Raw genomic sequence first — 21,736 nt, forward strand, 5'->3', positions numbered from 1 at the left:
TTCACAGAGATAATTCGCCCAGCAACAGGACTGTGATGAGCTCTGGCGACTGCACAGTTGGGTCCCAACCCACCTCTGATGAAAGACAATTAAAAAGCTCACAACGTGGAGCTTAAGCTCCAGCCAAAAGGAATTATCTTCCCAGAAGCATCTCTACCAGATTTTTGGTTAATATAAAAATTTTCAACATGAAAGGAAAGGAAACCCCAAGGATATTTAACATACAACTTGGAATTTCTACATTTTTCAAATCCCTTGCAGGGAGAAAAGGCAAAGAGGTCTTTATTTTTCACCCCTACTTTTCCAAACTCATCCCATTATTTGACGTTTTCGTAAACATTTTCAATTTGTTGAGTGCACAGAGCAGAGGAATGTGCAGTGGCTGAGGAATTGCAAGCTGCTGTGAAGAGGCTGAGGTAAGAGCAGGAACAGCTGCAGAAGCGGCGGGAGCTGTGGGTCCTTAACACCATTCGCTCAACACCGGAGCTGGAGCTGTGGGCTCTGAGCCTGGGATCAGACAGTAGGGACTCAGGCCTAGGGGGCGGAAGTACCTCTCCACCACACTTCAGGCTCCCGGACTCGAGGATTTAAAGCAAATGGGCAGACTTTGCTGCAGTGTCAAAGGATCGTGGGGTAAAACGTCAGCAAATTACAAGTACACACCTTGATTAAATGTTAGATGGATTATTCTATGGCCAGAGCATGAACATGATCTTACCCATCTGCCTGAAACCATCCAACAGTTTTCCAGGGCCCTCAGGATTAAGGCCAAGTTCCACACACAGGCTGTCCACCATCGAGCCAGGATCAACATCTCCACCTTTATCTCTTTCCTCTCCCTGTCTACGGTTGGCTCTATGGAACTTTTTTCCCGGTGCTCTAAGACATCTTATTTCCCACCTCCAGGCCTTTGCACACGTCGTTCCCTCTGCTCAGAATTCTGTTTCCCCTCCTCTTTATGTGGCAAACTCCTACCATCCTAAAGTTTCCTCCTCACCCCTGAAGGACACTTCCTCCAGGAGGCTGTCGCTGACCCTCTCCACTGGACAGAATGCGTGCTGCGACAGCACCCATACTCCCCTGGATCACAGCACTTATTACATTTTTTAATATGGTTGTCTTAAGCATCTTAACAACAGGGACCACGTCCACTCTGCGCAGCTCGCTTGGCACTTGACATGGGAGGAATGTTTAGTAAATTCTTAAAGGGTGATTTAGATTCTATGTCAGGCTCACTTCTCAGTTATATCCTAATTCACCTCCCTACATCCCAGCCAGTTATGTGCTCATCTCCCCTACACCCCAACCTCAACCTCTCACATTTCAGTCCTTAATGGATGGCTCACCCAGGCCTTAACCTCGCGCATGTTCATAAATCGTCTGGGCAGCACATGCTATGTGCGGGATACAGCGTCAAGTAACCAAGGTAGAGATGACCAAGCCACCTCTCCTAACTTCTAGAAGAAGAAAAGGCTTATAAACAAATAATTGCCACATGGTACAACAAGTATCATAATTCAGAGAAACATGGGGTGGGGGCGGTGTAGGGAAGATTTCAGTCATTCTACCCATTGTTCCCTCCCCTCCTCAACCCATGTTCCAGACTAACTACTCTCTATCTCTCCTCATTCTTACAGAAATCTCTCCAGCACTCTTTCCCTGGATACCTAGCCCAAATCAATATTCTCTAAGCTGGGCTCCCATTCAGCTCCAGATTAATTCAAATCCTTTTTGGCTTCTGCTTTCTCACCTTCTTCAGATGTTTTCCCCCAGCATGTCACTCACATGCATCCCTGCCTCTGCCCTGAACCAACTTGTCGAAACCACTATTTTTCCATCTCCCCCCTCAACTGTCTTGGGTGATCACTTGACATTTATGAAACATCTGCACTTACACGAACATACTTAACAGTCCCTGTCTACAGTGAAAAGGGGACTCACGAGGCCGAAATACCAGAAAAAATTAAACCATCCTCAACACAGCCTTCTTCCTCTTCTACTGTTTCCTCCTCCAGATCCAAGTGCTAGGGCATCATAGCCTTCACAGGGATGTGCCCAGTTGTGTTACATTTCCAGGGAGGTTACAGCACCCTGAATCCATGAGCCCCCAGGCCTGCCCCTCCAGTCTTTGCATGCTAAGGTCACTCTATTTAGCCACACATTCACTTGAATCAACATGTACTGAGCATCCCTGTGAGCCAAAAACCACGTTCCTCATAGTGCTGTGCACAATGTCTCATATGTAGCACATGCTCAATTAATGTCTATCACTGAATCTCTGAAAAGAAATAAGCCAGGTGTGCCTCTCCTGCCCCTTGCCCAGGAATACCCCAGCGCAGAAAATATTCTGCCCTGCACCCTGCGGTCAGAGACCTCAGCCTTCCCTCTCCCACCCCTCTGGCAAAAAAGCCTCTTACTCATGTAAGCCCAGACCGGGGAGACCTTCACCCCAGCTAAGAAGATGCTGACACAGCCGTCCTATCAGTGTGCCAAGAGAGCCAAAGAAACCCGTGTTGTAAAACACTCTTTTAATCAAGTGACTTGTCTCCAGTTAGTGTAGATTTAGGGAAAAATTTTCTCAAGAAACCAGTTATAAATGGAGGGGAAGAAAAGAACAGAAATTAATGAACATAGTAATTATCCCCTGAAGTTGCAAATCAGAACAATTCCTCACTTGAAGACAAGTATGAAAAACAAGATTAAAATGCTTCAGGGATATGTTCGTGAAACAGCAGGTAATAGAACAGATAAAATGTATTTACAGTACCTCACTGGGGACATGTACCTTTTGGCTAATAGCTATCAGATACTAAATACCACTGTAAAAATAATATTCTTCCATGCTTCATTATGGAGTTACAATTATCCATGAGAAAGCAATACAGCAAACTATACTGAATGGTAACTGGAATAATTCCAGAGTCCAAGCTTCTACCTAAGTGTCTGGCACAAGTGGGTATAAGAGCTGGGTCATATACTCCCCTCCCTTCGTCTGCTGGGGCTACCATAGCGAAACACCATAGACTAGGTAGCCTAAACAACAGAAATTTATTTTCTCACAACCCTAGAGGCTAGAAATCCAAGATCAAGGTTCTGGCCTCTTTGGTTTCTATTTAGAGTTCTCTTCCTGCCTGTACACAGCCACCTTCTCCCTAGGTCCTCACATGGCCCTCTTTTTTTCTCTGTACCCAGGCACTGAGGAGAAAGAGCTCTCTGGTGTTTCTTCTTCTAAGGACATTAATTCTACCAGAGCCCCACCTTTGTGACCTGATTTAACGTTACTTCCTTACTCCAAATACTGCCACACTGGGAGTTACAATTTCAACATAGGAATTTTGAGGGGACACTAACACCCCCATGAACTTTGAGGCCTGTTCCCACACACCAGCTCATTCACTGAAAAAGGAAAATGGAGGAGTAGCTAAGAGAGTGGCCTTGAGGAAAAATAGAGGACTGGGTAAAAAACTGGCCTTGGGGATACACCTCCTGACTATGGGAGGTGATGGCCAAAGATCCTAGGGATATGAGGGCCATTTGGTGGCGGGGGAGGGGGCATCCCAAGTCAAATAAACTCTATTCCTCTTTCTTTCACAGAAGATAGCTAAATAACAATAATGGTAATTTTTAATAGTAATGAATAACATGTATGGATACAAATAATAGCAGGTACTAGGTTCCAAGTATTTGGCATGTAAGGCTTCATTTAAGCCTCATGGAAATGAGGCACAAAATATATGATTACCATTTTTATTTTATAGATAAAGAAACAAACTTACGTTGGTCAAAGTCACTTGCCAAGGTGACCTAGTGTGGCAGGCAGACTAAGAGCCCTCCAAAAAGAACAGGTCCTAAGGCCTGGGACCTGTAAATTTTAAAGGAAAAGAGGTATTTGCAGGTATGATTAAGTTAAGTATCTTAAACTGATTATCCTGGATTATTAGGAAGGCCCTAAATACAATCACAATGTCCTTATATGACATGGGCAGAGGGAGATTTGACACAGTCCCAGAAGAGAAGGTGATGTAAAGACACACAGATACTTGAAGATGCTGAACTTGAAGGTGAGAGTCATATGAACACAAGCCAAGGAATGCCAGCAGCCACCAGCAGCTGAAAGAAGCAAGGAACGGACTAAAGCCTCTGGACAGAGTATAGCCCTGTCAACACCTTAATTTCAGCCCAGTGACACTGACTTTAGACTTCTGGCCTCCAGAACTAGGAGAGAATACATCTCTGCTGTTTAAAGCCACCAAATTTGTTTTAATTTGTTACAGCAGCCACAGGAAACTAATACACCCAGTTAGGAGAGGCAAAGTCAGGGCAAAGTCAGTCCCAAACCTGCCTGATGACTCCAGGCCTGCACTCTCTAGCCCTGTGCTTTGCTCCTTTTCTGTACACACTCTCACCAGGCCAGACCCATGCTCTGATGGGTGACCCTGCCAAGACTTGATCAATTAGCACTGACAACTCCTCTGCTACAGGGCCCCTAGACAAGTCTCTCTCCTCCCTCATACCACAGGAAAGGCTTATCAGAGGCCCAACCATTATCTTAGTGTTTTATCAGGTAAGGAGTGAAACAGCCCATATTCCAAAATCCTGGTGAGAAAGCACACCACACTTTCTAATAAAGGGTTTCATCTAATCTGTTTGCACTTGACTGTTTTTGCACAACACCGAGAAGCTCCTAACCTCTGTTGCTCTGCTCCATCCAGCCCACAATTTATTCTTTTCCTGCACAGACACATTTAGAAGGAGTTATCCTCCAAGTAGTTCAGTTTCCCCCCTACCCTCTGTTCACCACCTGATGACTTCCCAGGAACACAGACAAAAAGACTGAGCTATACTGAACCTCTCTCTAAGCCCTTGGGGTAAATACGGGTGTGAGCACGCTGGCCCAGAGGTGCCTCAAGTTAACCAACCCTGGAATTAACAAGCAAGCTAATAAACACATTGTCAGAGCAAAGGTACAGCATCCCAAAATGCACTTTTTGAACCTATTCTGACAAGTATGGTTCAGCTTTAATTATTTATAACACTTCAAAGTGCACGTGGTAAAACACAGCAGTGTGCTTTGTAAAAATAATGATGTCTTGGTAATGGAGGACATTTGTGGCTGATGTGGCTATTCAATCTTTGCTGAGGAGCCATTAGGCAGTTAAGGTGTCTAGGAGAACAATCAACTTGGTGGATTAGCAAAGGAGAAGACTTGGGGCTTACTAAGGTACTGAAACAATAGGTCACTCATTTGAGGACCCAGAGTTCTCCCACTCTTGTTTTTGCTAGATGCTTTTTTCCCTTCTCCCTCAACCCCTTATCTTCCTTCAAGGTTCTTCAGGGAACGTCCTACATTCTTTTCTCTTGCCAAAAAGATTCCATCTGATTTTCCATCAGTATCTCAAAGTAACAATCATATCTAACATTCAGGGAGTATTTACTCGCAACATATTGGGCCCACAACAACGCTATCCCATAGGTACCATCATTATCCCCCTATTACAGAAAAGGACACTGCGACTCAGAGGGATTAAAATCATTCTTCAAGGTCAGAGAGCCAAGCAGTGGCAGAGCCGGAATTACAAACATATCCGACTCCAAAGCCAAGCTCTTAACATCAGACTCATGCAACATCAATTCATCAGATAAATTGGTGGCCTTACTACCATCACCTAGAGAAGACCTTAAAGAGACAAGTCTACCTATCTTTTGCCTAAGCTTCTAAGTGCTCAGAAAGACTGGTAAATATGCTCTTAAAATCACCCACAAAATTTCCTTCACTGCTCATTTCTCAGAATCATCTGGAAAATACAGTCAGTCCCAAGGACTTAAAGAGACAAGTCTACCTATCTTTTGCCTAAGCTTCTAAGTGCTCAGAAAGACTGGTAAATATGCTCTTAAAATCACCCACAAAATTTCCTTCACTGCTCATTTCTCAGAATCATCTGGAAAATACAGTCAGTCCCAAGGACTTAAAGAGACAAGTCTACCTATCTTTTGCCTAAGCTTCTAAGTGCTCAGAAAGACTGGTAAATATGCTCTTAAAATCACCCACAAAATTTCCTTCACTGCTCATTTCTCAGAATCATCTGGAAAATACAGTCAGTCCCAAGGACTTAAAGAGACAAGTCTACCTATCTTTTGCCTAAGCTTCTAAGTGCTCAGAAAGACTGGTAAATATGCTCTTAAAATCACCCACAAAATTTCCTTCACTGCTCATTTCTCAGAATCATCTGGAAAATACAGTCAGTCCCAAGGACTTAAAGAGACAAGTCTACCTATCTTTTGCCTAAGCTTCTAAGTGCTCAGAAAGACTGGTAAATATGCTCTTAAAATCACCCACAAAATTTCCTTCACTGCTCATTTCTCAGAATCATCTGGAAAATACAGTCAGTCCCAAGGAATCCTTGGGGGAATGTGAATCAACTTGGAAATGAAAGCAAGCTTACCCCTTCCCCAGATGAACCAAAACCCCAAGGCTTACCGGTACCTGAAGGGAGCCCACCTCTGCTCTCTCAACCTATTTGAGACTCAGCAGGCAGTCACCAACAACATCATTTCACCACCAGGGGAATAATGGAGAGTCCTCACATTTTGGGAAGAAAACCAAAAAGCATAATAATGCAAAAAAGGGAAGGATTAAGTAAGACAAGAACAAAGCTCCAATTCCTATTTATCATGTATCAGCAGGTTCTGGTTTTTTAAGCTTCTTATTAAAATATTCTGGCTCCAAATTAGTTTTCTTTGCCTAGTCGTAATTACTACTTTAGCTCCCTTCAAATGGGCCCCCAAAGATGTTGAAAAATGTAACTGAAAGGTCAACTTGTTCCATGGGAACTGCAGGGAGACTCCCTTACATCCTGCTCTGAAATACTATTTTGTTACTTCATAGGCTAAAACTCCAGAATTAATCATGGTACAGAGTTCTCCGTTTCATTTCCCCTGGCAACAGGACTCACTAGGGCGAGGCAGGCAGGGGGAAAGAAAGATGGGAGCAAAAGAGAAAAAAGCCCCATTTCCTCAGCTTAGCAGCACACGCACAAAACAGGCTCCCAGTTCTGCCCAAATCACTAGGCTAGTACTGACATCAAATTCCAAAGCTACCTGTCACTGGAGGTAACACTGTCCATTTTGACAGGGGAGGGTTCAGCAGGATGCCGCAAGATTAGGTCCAGGAACAGCAAAGAGAGGGAAAGGAGAAGGAATGTAAACCATAAATTAGGGCTGAAGTCCTGATGCTTCTCCTGGTAAGAGCTGGCAAGGAAAGACTGAATCAACTTTCTAGAAAGGTAAGATCATGAAAGGGGATGTTAAAATAAATTGAGAGAGAAAAAGGAAAAAGATCAGAGAAGAGAAGGAGTCTCACTGCACCAGGTTTGCAATGCGTCTGCTTTCAGAGCTAAAGTTCGGCGTAGCAGGTTTTTTAAGGTTTATTTTAAGAGCTTTGAGGCCTTTTGGGGAAAAAAGAAAAGAAAAGAAAGAAAGAAAACTCCCCATTTCTACCTTTCATAAAGTCTCCAGAGTTTCACTGTAATGGAAGGCGTTTACATGAAACAGGATGAATTCCTTCTAGAGGAACATCCATTCCTCAGAAAATGAATGTGTTCACGTGTGTGCATGTGTGTTTAAGAGAACAGAAACATTTGAGAGCTATTTCCATAGCAGTCCATTATTTTTGTTATTGTTATTTGAGTATAGTTCACACACCATGTTACATTACTTCCAGGTGTACAATATAGTGATTCAACAAGTATAGCTACCACCTGTCACCACACGATGCTGTTACAATATCATTGACTATATTCCCTATGCTGTGCCTTTTACTCCCAGGCCTTAATCATTCCATAAATGGAAGGCTGTATCTCCCACTCCCCTTCACCCATTTTGCCCACCCCCCCCGCCCCCTTTCCTTCCAGCAACCATCAGTTTGTTTTCTGTATTTATAGGTCTACAGCACTCTATTATTCTATGGAATGCACAGGTGAAGAATATGAGGACAAGGCTGCAAAGTCTGATTCTCCAAGTCCTTGTGAACAAAGACTGACAACTGGTTTTGAAGAAGTTCTCACTCAGGGTTTAGAAAGGAAGAGAAAAATCGACACAAATCAAAATAAAGAGATGCAAGTTTGCTTTTTTTTTTTTTAACCAAAAGTAAGTTAATTAATTAATCACTTAAATAGCCTGATTAGGCATCAGAGAAACTTAGGCCATCAACACCCATGAAGGTCAAGAGCATCTTCGATTTGGGGACTCGCTGGCTAATCCACCTTTGAATGATACTGAATTATGAAGGACAATCAAAACAGAATGTGAGAGTATAAATGGCATTTTGCCCACCCCAACCACATTTCTACAATCACCAAAAGACATGTTCTAGCCTGGCAGGAGGAAGAGACGGAGCCTAGCATGCTACCTACAACTCTGGCCAAAAGAAAGCTGTGAAAGATTCTAAAAGCAAACACTCTTCTGATTAAGAATTGCAGAAACACCACCAAGGTGAAGAAACAGAGCACAGGAGAAAAGATGAAAGGCATAGGGATTATCAATTAGCCCAGAAAAGACTGAAGAGGGGAGGTGAAAGAATTAAGAAGAGCCTTAATAATTTTTGAGTCCAGAGAAAGTTGGTCGCAAGAGCCACTATTCTACCACCTTCTCGTACCAGAATCTTCAAAAACCTATCTTGCTGGCTTATAACTGAAATTCCTGCTGTAAGGGGGGTTGGGAGCTTCACTAAAAATGGACTTCTAAATAAGTTTAAACATAAATTAAAGATCACCCCCAAATGGATAGAGGATGGTAACTACAGCACATTAAGACACTGACTCCATGGTATAGAGTGGGACTCTTGATCTCAGGGTCATGAGTTCCAGCCCCATGTTGGGTGTAGAGATTACTTAAAAATAAAATCTAAAAAAAGAAAAAAGAAAAAAAAATAAAAAGACACTGACTTCAAGGTATTTGCCAGAGTGACCAAATACCCCGAGTTAACCACAAGGCTAAGTCCTTCAAAGAAGGAAAATAAGCAAGGACATAGCTGACAAGGAGGCTGTCACGGCGTCTTTCCTAGGAGAGCTTTATCAACAAGGAAAACTCACCAATACCTAAGGCAGGTTAAGATAACCACGTGCTTAGAGACAGCTTTGGGTGAGAGAAAGGGAGCCTTGGAAATGAGTGGAGACTAGTATCTACAAAGCTACAGTTCTCAAAGCACACAGAACCTTTTCAGCAATATAAGCCCATCCCTGCTGGCTCACCTTGCTCCAGACACCCTCTCCTGCTCATATCCATGCTTGGGACTTTATTCTCTCAATTCAAGACCAAGTCTTTGAGGACTAATCACATTTAAAACCCAAACATTTACAAAGATGGCAGGAGTTCCACTTCCTCCTGAGTACCCACCCCTACAATTCCCTAAGTTAGAGGCCCTCTGCCAAGGGAACAATGAACTGGTCCAGAGTCTCACTCATACCATTACTATTACCCAGGAAAAACCAGGCCACTCCCAGAAAGCAGCATTATCCTCTTTGACCTCTTATATTTTACCCTGTTACTCACATTTTGTGAATTTGTTTCTATCTGCCCAGTGTCAATTTGTCAATTCTTGTCTAATGCCCTTGTCTAAGAACTTACGCAGTATTGCAAAAAGTGTCAGTAGAAAATCAGAGTAAGATAAATTTGCCATGTCCTGGTGAGCTTTCATGTTTGTTTTATTCCAAGCAAATGCACTAAAGCTCGCTTCCTGAGAACACCTAAAAATCAATGCACGAAGTCCAACAACCACAAACTCCCCTTTCCAATAACAAAATGCCAAGAAGAACGAGAGCCACATACACTGAAGCCAGGGAAAATTGCCTCTCCTCAGAAGGGTCCAATTAATGGGGGAAGGGGGAGACACTTAATAAGTAATGAACAAGAAAGAAAGTCATCTTAGTCACACTTATTTACAAAACAAAGCAGTATGAATATGAACACCTGTATAACCAGATTCTGAGTAATAACAGAATCCATTCTCATTCACAAGCTCATTCATTCAACAAATGTTTGATCATCTACTATGTGCCAGGCACTGTTCTTAGCACTATGAATACAGCTGTGAACATGACAGGCACGGTCCCTATTCTCATGGAACTTAATTCTGGCGAACGGAAAAAAGAGAATCAACAAGAAGCAAACAAACAAGAAAAATATCAGATGTCTATGTTAACAGTGACATAAGTAGTTACTTTATAACAGAGAAAAAACACGCCCCTTTTCCTAAGTAATAGCAGAACTGAGATATGCGTGACAAGGAGCCAACCAAATGAACGTAAAGGCAGAGTATTCCAGGCAGAGGGTATAGTGGTACAAGGTCCTCTGTATAAGGCCCTCTGTACAAGGTTACTGTGGTGAAAACAAACAAGGCAAGGGGCAGAGTTAGGACACGTGGCTGCCAAGGCAGGCAGGGATCTGTTTATGAATGAATCAGGGTAAGAGTTGGGACTTTATTCTATGTATAAGACCATAAGCCAGCAGAGGGTGTGAGGCAGGGGAGTGACATACTCCCTAAGAACTTATTGAGACAAGCTGATCATTGAATCCAAGGCATAGACTGACTTTTCAAGAAATTTGTCTGGCCACAGAAATTTAGAAGAGTTTAATTTCCCAAGAAAAATGCCTAATTGCTTTGTAATCTATTAGTGCTATGATAGAATATTATCAGTACTATGAATATGTACTATGTGAAAGACAATGCACGTTGTTTTATTTAAACCTCACCCAATACTCGAAGTAGATATTATCATTTCTGTTTTACAGACGAGGACACCAAAGCTCAGAGAGGAAGGGAAGGAACTTGCCCGAGGCCAAAAGCATGTACATGGAAGATCCAGAGCTGGAACCCAAGTTGGTCTGACTCAGAAGAGCCCAGGTTCCCAGCCACTTTGCTCTAATGACTACCCTCTTCCCTGACAGGAGGAAGGGAGACAACACTTCTCCTGGTTTCCCATTCAAGCCTTCTGCCTATTGCTTTCTGCTCTAATTGAAGCAGCCACTTACCTTACCCAGTGAGGGACACAGATTGGGGCCTAACTCCAAATACCCTGCCTAGCAACCTTCCCTAACAAGCCAAATCCAGTCTCACTGTGCCAGGTCTTTGGCCAACCTTTCTCAGCACCTATGGTCCCATCTGTGGCTTTTCGCCCAGATGGAGTTTGAATTCTTTGAAGACATTATCTACCATGCACCAGAAACATGCAGTGTAGTATCTCACTTCATCCTAACTGCCCAAGGAGGTACCAGTACGCTCTTATTCAGATGAGAAAACTGAGTCACAGAAGTACCAGGAAAGGTCAAAAAGCTAGCAATTAGCAGAAGTGGAATTCCGTTCCCTTCTACAGTATGCAGTACACATAAATGGTGAATGAATGAAGGGATACGTAAACTTCATCACAGCAGTCTTGACCACCATGAATGAGGAAGAAAGCATGGGCACAGGTCAGGGCCTACACGCCCAGCTAGACACATTCTGGATAAACACATCCTCTCATCTTCTCAGCCAATATAGGCTCCAATTCAGAGACTTAAAGGTTTTGTTCTTTCTCTCCCATTCACTCACCCCCACCCACTGCCACCAAAGAAATCAAATGAATGAAATTAACCTTCCCCAACACCTTCACAAAAAAAAAAACAATCGCATTACAAAGGTCACTTCCCCCAGAGACCATGAGGAGTATTTTATTTCAGTGACTCGGTACTAAACAAACCTTTACAAAATTACAAACCAGCTTATTTTTCATGGTCTCTTTTAGGTCAACCATCTTACACAGTTTTACAGAAGAAAAGAAACAGCAGCAATTCAATGTTTTAAGGAACAAACCAGAGAACCCAGGGATGTTCCACTACTAGAAATGGGCACTCATGAGGCAAAAAGAGAACATTGTTTCAGATGGTGCAGTCTGAGCAGGAAGTAGGGCTACTACCCCCTCAGCCCCCACCGGCCAGAAGCTGAGCACCCTCTACAGCCAAGCAGCAAACAAACCTGAATCAGGGTCACAGAAGGGAAGGCCCAAGGGAGAAGACAGCACCACCAAGTGGACGTGTGATCTGATCCCCTTTAAGAGACCCCCTAGGAGACCTCATTGTTTTGCTGAACCATGATCACACAGAAGACGACAAAATGCAGCACAGATGACCACAAGACTGAGCACATCGAGGCCAGAACCACATCATTCCATCACCGGCATGGGGCCCAGCACATAGCAGACAGGTAAGAAAACAACCAGAAGTTAGCCAAATAAACCTTAACTATAATCATTACCACTTTTAATTCAGTATTTACCCTGTGATCGAACCTAAGCACTTTCATATTTTCCCACTAACACTTCACAACTGGGGAGCCTGGGTGGCTCAGTCGTTAAGCATCTTCCTTCGGCTCGGGTCATGGTCTCTGGGTCCTGGGATCGAGCCCCACATCAGACTCCCTGCTCAGCGTGAAGCCTGCTTCTCCCTCTCCCACCCCATCGCTGGTGTTCCCTCACTATCTCTCTCTCCGACCAATAAATAAACAAAATCTTTAAAAAAAAGAAATATTTCACAATTAACCCTGTGAGGTAGATGTACTATCATTCCCCAGTTAGAACTAAGAAAACTATCCATCAGGGAAGATAAGTAACTTGTCTGAAGTCACACAGCTTGCAAGTGGTGAGACTAAGATTCTACCTGAAGTCTGTCCATGTGCAAGGGCCATGCTCCTAACCACTGTGCTGCACAGCCTTCCACCTGAGTAAGTGAAGGAACAGTGGGCAAGGCTACACAGTACCACTGAGGAAGCGCTCTGGCCTATGGTCTGAAACTACCCACCATGCATTTAACACTTGGTCTGACAGCGCGTGACTCTGACCCAAGGCTTCTTTACACCCCAGGTCTCTCCTGTACCTCAGTTTTCCTGTCTACACAGGAGCAAGAGCAACGACAGCCCAATCCCAGCCCTCCAGACATTGGCTGCTGCCAAGAGAGAACATGTCCACACCTACATCAACCAGAACTGAATGTTACATAAACAGCAGGTGCTGGCTTTGCTAACTTGGCACAGCACATTTCAGGTAGTTGCCCATGTCAGTGGCTTAAGCGGTCCAAAGTGAAAGGGGTAGCTCTTGCCCAGCAGTGACAGCCAACAGAGGGACAGCAAGACAACAGGTTAACAAAGGACTCTGTAGCTGTCAGATGTTAACAAGTGACAGGCGTGAAACCTCCAGGCCTTTTTCCGGGAAGGTGGAAAGATGCCAAATGACAGCACCCTGAGCTACCATGTCTGCTGAGTGGCCAGGTGGCCCCAAAAACACACTGACTAGCAACACTTGGGGGGGGGGTCAGTCTCAAAATTACCAATTAGCTGACTAAAGGAAAACAAGTCACCTATCACAGTAATGCTCCTTTTCTGATCTTCGTTCTCACTCATCAAAATCCATCCAGTGTATTGTCTGACAGAGTGATCTGTTCACACTGCAAATCCAATCATCTCACTACCATGACTTAACAACCCTCCAAAGGTTTCCGTGCTCTCCAGGTAAATACAAAACACCTTGCCACAGCTAACCAGGCCTGCCCTTGCCAATCCCTCCAGCCTCATCTTGCATCCATCTCCTTTCATTTTCTGTGCTCCAACCCCACTTTTTTAGTACCTCACAGAAGCTACTTCTTTGCCCCCAACCCCACTCCAGAGGCTTTTTAAAAACTGGGCCCTCAGCCTGAAACACTCTTCAACCTCATATCGAGTTGTTCAGTAAACACCTGTTTGTTCTTAACAATTTACACCAAAGATCACTTCCTCAAGCTAGCCTTCCCTGATACCCTCTCAACCCCAGGAACAAGTCAAATCTCTGTCATATTTCTCGTGGTATCACATTCCATTCTTCCAACACACTTATTAAATTGTAATTTTACACTTATGCATGTGATTTTAATTTTATTAATGTCTATATTCATCAATATACCCTAAGGAGGAAATACATATGACTTGGTCATGACTCAGGACTTACCATAGTGTCTGGGATGTAAAGGATGTTCTATTTATGTCTGTTGACAGGAAGAACAAAATTCCAGAGAGAAGGGAAATGAAGTTCTGTCCAAATCAAAAGGTTCTGCTCAGAGAAGCTGTTCTCCCCTTGTGACCTTAAGCCAAACTGTTCTTTCCCATTTGCCCTTCCTCTTTCCCAAATTTCTGATAGAAGTGACTGTTTATGCCCTGCCATTCTTCAGGCAGGTGGTAGTCATAGTGATAAGCTGGCCTACAGCCAAAAATAGTCTAAAAAGATATCACCTTGTCTGAGTGCTCCAGACTTCCAAAATAAAAGTCCACAGCAAAGGCCCAGGCGGTTGGAAACACAAAAATCTCTACTCAGTAAACAGACTAAGCCAAACAACTAACAGCTTCTTCAAAAAACAAATGCTCCTCAAAGCAGGCAATGCCCCCCAGGTGACCCACCCAAAGGAAAAAGGGGAGGGGATAAAGGCTGCAAGGGCCTGAAGCAGAAAATCCCTGAATGGGCTTTTAAACACCACCTTTCACTCCTTGGATAAGGTAGAGATTTGCCCAAACATTAAATATCAAAGTCTCCCCAATGAGGCAGCTTCAGAGAAATTCTAGTATGGCTCTGAACAACAACACCAGAGCCTGAAAAAGCTCACATGAAGCTCAGATTAAAGCCTCAATTCCCTATGGAAGCAGGAGGGTCTTGTCCTAGCCCTTCTATTCTTTAGGATAGGTGGGCAGGGTGGGGTAGGAGAAGAAGAACCAATTACTGAGAACTACTTAGTGATAGGTACTTCAAAGACAGGGCTGGAAGGAAAAAACAGTGAGAAAAAATGAACACATACACAGAGGGCCAGCTGAGGCTCAACAAGGTTGTTTAACAGCTAGTGAACGGCGAGGTCAGGCAACAACCCAAGTCAGCCTGAATCCAAAGACTCTTCTCCCACCCTAGAGCTGCCTTTGTGGGTCACTCATGAGCCCAGCTCTGCTCCCCACCCAGTCACCACCTCCTTACCAGAATGAGAACATAGCTCCAAACAGCTCTGTGGCTAAGGAAAGGTTGTTTTCCATGAGCACATTCCACCACAAGAAGCATCCACATAACTGAGGTCCACCACCACACCCCAGATAGAAAGTGCAGTGTGCTAAAAAGAGGTGGAGTTCCTCAGTTGTAGCTAGAGGGATGAGGTTGGATTTTCTGAAAATTCCAAATGGACCCACAGGGATGAAATCTCTGCCTTTTTGAGAACCCGTTGGTGGTGGGTGCTTAGAATGGTAATCCCACAACCCAGGGCACCTTAAACTAAAGGATGGCAGGTGTTCTATGGCACCACGAGAAAGACAGTAACTGTAGGGCAGACAACCCCAGGGGAAGTCTCCATACTTCTTCAAGCTGTGCAGAAAGGGTATCAAACCCATTCCTGAATCACACACATTCACACAGCATCTCCTACAAGGTGAAGCACCCCCTCATTGTGCCGTAGTTCAAGGTTAACCCTTCCCCCCGCCCTCCTTTCAGGATCTGCCTCTTATCAAAAGCTATGCCAGCTGATTATTATAATGATAACTATTATGCCATTACAATAACATTATTGCACTTTTTTCCTGCACTTGACATCTGTTGGCTGATAGGTTTAACTGGTACATAAGCAATAATTATGCAGTGCTTTCTTCTTTCCAACCAAGCCTCTAGTATGACTGTTAACGCTAAACCCAACTGCGGCCACCGTCCAGCCCCAGCAGCAGTGGGAAACATGGCTCATCTGGGCTCAACCACTATGGTTTCAGTGGCCATAGTGCCAGAAAGAGAGGTTCAAATAGGCCCCCAAAAGTTGACACATTCCCCTGCTCCTGGGAAAGTGATGGAATTTAGGGGAAAGACCAACCAGCAAGCAATTTATCGATAAAAACCCCAACAGGGCTAGAGGAGTCATACTCAGGCCTCCGTACTACACAGGGACAAGCAGTACCAAATCACAAGACCACATACCACAGAAAGAGAAAGAGGAGAGGCAAATGCAATTCTCTGCTGGGAGTTCTCAAATAAATGGTTCTCAGAGAGCAATTCTGCCTGCTTCCCCACACACACTTCTTGCCAACTGTCGGGAAAACTAGCAACAGAGAGAGAAGGATAGAGCAGAGAACTATCTTCAGGCCCCTATTCTGAAACTGAGAAATCCATCAACCTAGCTGCTGGGCCTTCTACACACAGAGCCCACTAGGGGCCAGAATGTAGTCTGGAGTCCAAAGTGGAAAAGTACAACTTCCTGTCGGCCAAAGCCCCTAAATCTACCCACATTATTTATGACAAACAAGGTAGAGAAAGATGTGAGATTCTACGACTGCAGAATATCAATCTGCCTGAATTACACGTTAGCCTTATTAAAGTAAAGGTAACCCACACTGAGGCTACATAAAAAATACATGTGATCAAACAAACCCCACCAGGAAACCAGGGCTGGACTGCTTTGTTCTCCACCCTGTAATACACAGAGCCTTTTTTTTTTTTTTTTTTTAAGGCAGAGAGGGGGGCGGAAGGTTTTTGAATTTAAATTACCAGTGAACACTATAATCTATGTGCAAGGAGAAAAGGAACATTCAAGGGTGCCAAGCACAGGCTCTCAGGACATGTGTGGCCGAGGCAGTAGTAGCCTGCGGGGCTTTCTCCTCCAGCCTCAGCACGCTGCTATCATTGTTTGAGAGCAGGCAAGCCAGCAGGCAAGGCCCAGGCCGCACAAAGGGGCACTGTCCCCTAGGTCCAGGGAGAAGATTACTCTCTCAGAAGCAAATCAGTATGAATCAACAAAGAACGAAGAAGACTAGTCACCCAAAGAAGTAACCCAACTAAGGATGGGTTTAGAGAGGTATTACTGACGGCAAGGACCCTGTCACACTCACCACTCAATTCCCATGGCCAAGCAGTACCTGACACTTAAGCGGGTCTTTACAAAGAACTGTAGCTTGAATGATAAGCACAAAGACACCTTAGGTTGGAACCAACTGGTGAAAGCAAGAATCTATTTGTTCCTACTGTAACCTGTGGTAAAAGAAGGGCTGTGGTCTGTGAAGAACACACCAAAAGGTACCCAGAGAATTAAATTCAGTTTCTCTGAAAGACACTTCTGGTGCCCCAAGAGAGTAACAGGTATACTTCGTGAGACTACAGATAAAGCCTTAAAAGTACAACGCTGTGAGGAGAGGGAAGAAGTGAATAAATGGTACAAAACATATACTGAATGCATAGTGTGTGCATATCTGAAAAGCCCAGGGAGTTCTACAGATGAAGCAATAAGAAACAGGTTATTTAACCTTAAGTCTAATAGCTATACATGGTTAAATCTGGATATATCTGATGCTACAGCCAAGAGCTTTCCACCCTATTTCACCTTGACTTCCTCCAGGTGTGAGCTGGCTTCCAGCTAATCTAATCTATAGAGGAGAAAACACTCCCACCTGTCCACACAAGTCAACTTGCTAGGCATGTTTCTTAGACTTAATTAGCTAAACTGAAACTATAGCTGAATGGACTCATGAATTTCATGTGCTTGAGATTGCCCACGGGAGCTTAAACCTGGGTGAACTGGCTGAGTTTCCAGACCCACAAAGCTGCCAGCCAGTGTCTAAGCCATTAGCTAGGGCAACTCTCTCAGCACAGCGCAGGTCAGAGCTAGGGGAGGAAAAGATAACCCAGGCATGAGCTCTACATGCCCCCAACAAGATCCCTTCAGAGATTGCAAAGGACGTACCAAGAGCCTCTCCCACTCTGAGCTCTATCAGTAATGCACAGAACTCTCTTTGAAGGTAACCTAATTTCGATTTAAGTAGAAATAGAAAAGGTTAAAAAAAAAAAAAAAAGGATTTCTGCTTGGACTTCAGAAGCAACTGAGCCTTCCTTCCATGTTGCCCACCACCTCTCCAGAGCTTTCAGAGACCTTCTACACCCATGATGCCAGGGGCAGGAAAGTAGAGAGGGCAAGATGATTTTCAGGGCTGTATTCTGAAGAAAGCAGTGGTGAGGATGAGCCAGTGTTTCTAATGGAAGTGAATATCCTGGACAAACTCAGGGGAAGCTAAGTAGTACTAAAACACACTGTCTTCCAGGGTTGTCTGTTTTATTTCACCTTCCATGTGAAGGCTTTCAATAGTTAACACTGGCTCCCACGTCCTCCCCCCCCCGCCCCCGCCCAAGGTTATGAAAGCTGATGATTCACCCAGGTGCACAACAGCTGCTGGGAAGACCTGTGGGAAGGGGCCACCCGGCAAAGGCAGGCTATGTATGGTGAGAAGGGTCTCCCAGGAGTGCCCTACATGCCAAGCCATATGTTGTCTGGATATTAATCCAAACCCATCTTGAGCACTTCACAATGTTTACTCTCTCTGGGATGTGGAGCATTAAATTATATCCAAGAACAACACTAGTCCTTTCAGTTCTATTCCACACTTAACTTCTTTGCTAAAAAGATTTGTAACCTGGAAACAAAGCCCTCTGCCTAACAGCAGCAATAATACTCAGCAAAGAGAAGAAAAAAACGTTAATTCAAGCTTCCCTAAGAGATACTGCTTCAATGGAGCCTTAGTTTACCCTAAGTAGAAACTGGAGAAACCTACTACTGACCACTTTTTTCCAGAGAAGACAGGCCTGAAGAGTCCTGAAGAGATGAATGCTAGAACCGCAAAAATAAAGCAGCAACACCACATTTCTACTTCTGCCCCGACTGAAACAGCTCTAGAAACCTGTAAGACAATTCCAAAAAGGGAAGACCACCTCACTGACATAAGCACTAAGAGCAAGGGGCAGGAATGTGAAGTAAGGCTACCTGGATTAGTCACAGCCCTACCCTAACTGTATGATCCTTAGTAAGTATAAGTAATTCAGTCTCTCCAAACCTCAACTTCTCATCTCTATGATATGGGGATATTTTAAGGATCCATTATTTGAAAAGCCCCCTCTTTTTTAGATTTTATTTGAGATAAAGAGAGAGAGAGAGCATGAGCAGGGAGAGGGCAGAGGGAGAAGCAGGCTCCCTACTGAGCAAGGAGCCCATGAGGGACTTAATCCCAGGACCCTAGGATCATGACCTGAGCTGAAGGCAGACACTTCACCGACTGAGCCACCCAGGCACCCCATGAAAGCCCTTTTATAGAAAGTAAAATGTTGAGCATACTTTAGTCCTGACGGTTATTCTGAAGACTTCTGGTTGAGAAAGCCTAAGACACTTCCGAAGAACAGAAAAACAAGGCTGTCAGCTCCGAAGGACAATCTACAGTAACTGGTTCTAGGTGTTTACAGAGAACCCATAGTTAAGGAATAAAATGAGGACAGAGTGGAATTTGAAGAGGAGACCACACTTGGGTCTGCCCAGGGATATTTTTTAAAATATTAACAATATATGCACACAGCTCAAATTTGAAAAATCACACAAAGGTATGCAGTGAAAATTAAGCCTCTCATCTCCCTCACTGCCCAGCCACCCAGGGCCCCTCACCAAAGAACAACCACTCTTGGGGCGCCTGGGTGGCACAGTGGTTAAGCATCTGCCTTTGGCTCAGGGCGTGATCCCGGCGTTATGGGATCGAGCCCCACATCAGGCTCTTCCACTATGAGCCTGCTCCTTCCTCTCCCACTCTGCTGCTGTGTTCCCTCTCTCACTGGCTGTCTCTATCTCTGTCGAATGAATAAATAAATAAAATCTTTAAAAAAAAAAAAAAAAGAACAACCACTCTTTTCCCGTTTCTCATGTATTCTTCCAGAAATAATCCAATCAGCTTGTTTCTGCCTCACATGTACGGATCGATGGTGGCAACACCTTCAGACCTAAAAGGTAATGCCAAGCAAGAAAGCTCGCCAGAGGCCCTTAGGGACTATGAAAAGAAGAGGGCAGCCAGAGGGTAAGATATTACCCTGCAAAAGCCTCCACGAAGGTACAGACTTCCTCCTGGCTATTATACTGCTTTGCCCCCTGGCTAACCACATTTAGGCAATAATTTTGCACAACATACCTCCCTTTTAATTGTGCTGGTTCATTCAGAACTCCTTTTCAGAGAAGTCATTAACAGAAGTGATCCCTGGGACCTCAGTCTGTAACCAGGCTGACCACCAGGCCCTTAGAAGTGGACAGAAGCATGGGGCGCCTGGGTGGCTCAGTTGTTAAGCATCTGCCTTCGGCTCAGGGCGTGATCCCGGCGTTATGGGATCAAGCCCCACATCAGGCTCCTCCACTAGGAGCCTGCTTCTTCCTCTCCCACTCCCCCTGCTTGTGTTCCCTCTCTCGCTGGCTGTCTCTATCTCTGTCAAATAAATAAATAAAATCTTTAAAAAAAAAAAATAAAAATAAATAAATAAATAAAATCTTAAGGAAAAAAAAAAAAGAAAAGAAGTGGACAGAAGCATCAAACCACCATCAAACCTGCCTCAGCAGAGGCTGGGCAAAAGTGTAAAAAGCACCTAAGTCTCTAGGTTGCCATCTTCCTAGGGACAGAATATAAGGGAGGACGAAGGAAAACAGGAGGTCTCTGCAGGACTTGGCTCAAGAGACTACGTGACTACCCACAGAAAATAACAAGACACTCTCCACCAAACCTAGGCTGTCAACAGAACTCCCTCAAAAGGTTTTAGGTTATGTCCTCTGCTCCCTTTCTTCTTCCACAAGGAACTTATATATGTTAAATTTCAGGCTCTATCCAAAGATCACAGATGGGTAGCCTCGATGCCAAATCTGGACCACAGATGTACTTAGGTAGTCCCCGGAGATTTCACATAAAAATCTGGATTTCTGGCTTCTCTTCTAATCTAAGATGAGGAGGACACTAGAGCCACACTCACTCATGACTTTAAGCTAAGCAGCAGCTGCCCTTCATGGAACACAGGCTCACCATTCCCTGCTGCTCACAATGAATGTTTCCTACCTGACCGTGAAAACATCTTTGAGGTGGAGACCCCTGGCTAGTGAGTGACAGAGGAGGCTGAGGTAGGCACATCGGCTGACAAAGAGCAGGAGTCCTACATTCATAAGCAGTTATTAAACACCCTCTATGTGCCAGGAACTGTGCTAGGGGATGGATACACAAAGAGGAATGAGAGACGCCCTTTCTGCCCTCCAGGAATTTCTAATCCATCTGGGAAGAGAAGACTTACTCTGCAGAATCAGACTGCTTCAGACACAAAAGGCTCTGAGAGTTGAGCATGCCAGACTCACTGTGACTAGGGTTCAAGGAATGCTGCCAGAAAGAATTGGGAATTGAACAGGTCCGTTGTCATTTCTCAGGTTTTCATGTATTTCTTCATTCAACAAGCATTTATGGTGTCCATGTTACACTCAGCATTATGCTAGAGACACAAAATAAACCATAGCCCATGTCCTTGAGAAGCTCATATAATAAGAGACAAAATAACTAACCAGGATAAAGTATGCTAAATTCTATAATCAAAGTGTTGCTATGGGGATACAGATGAGGAGGTACCAGTCAAGGCTCACTGAAGAAGGCAGCTGTGCAGCTTAAGTAGGAAACAAAGGAGAGGGGACTCTGGGCAAAAGAACTGGCCCAGTCACAAATATGAGGCATGTTTAGAGGGCCACATGGACCAGTTTATCAAGAGCAAAGGATACATGTGGGTAATGGCAGAGGATATAATTAAAGTGGTAGGACAGGGATACACCATGATAGGCATGGAACATCGGAACACCCACACAACTGATACATTTAGGAGGTATTCAGCAGCAGCCAGGGGGCCAC

At 44.2% G+C, this 21,736-nt stretch overlaps 1 protein-coding gene across 5 annotated transcripts in view; it reads right to left on the minus strand.

Moving 5' to 3' along the window:
* SIL1 (SIL1 nucleotide exchange factor) overlaps window positions 1-21,736 on the minus strand; it is a 209,799-nt gene that overhangs the window by 179,824 nt on the left and 8,239 nt on the right. Inside the window, exon 2 of one of the 5 annotated variants that reach the window (XM_034656088.1) lies at window positions 3,777-3,862. The exons of the other annotated variants lie outside the window; for them this stretch is intronic. The gene's annotated coding sequence lies outside the window, so the exon portion shown is untranslated. The remainder of the gene's footprint in view (window positions 1-3,776; window positions 3,863-21,736) is intronic. 5 annotated transcript variants of the gene reach the window in all.

The sequence above is a fragment of the Ailuropoda melanoleuca genome, chromosome 3 (assembly GCF_002007445.2).
Source record: "Ailuropoda melanoleuca isolate Jingjing chromosome 3, ASM200744v2, whole genome shotgun sequence".
In the NCBI taxonomy this organism is placed as follows: domain Eukaryota; kingdom Metazoa; phylum Chordata; class Mammalia; order Carnivora; family Ursidae; genus Ailuropoda; species Ailuropoda melanoleuca.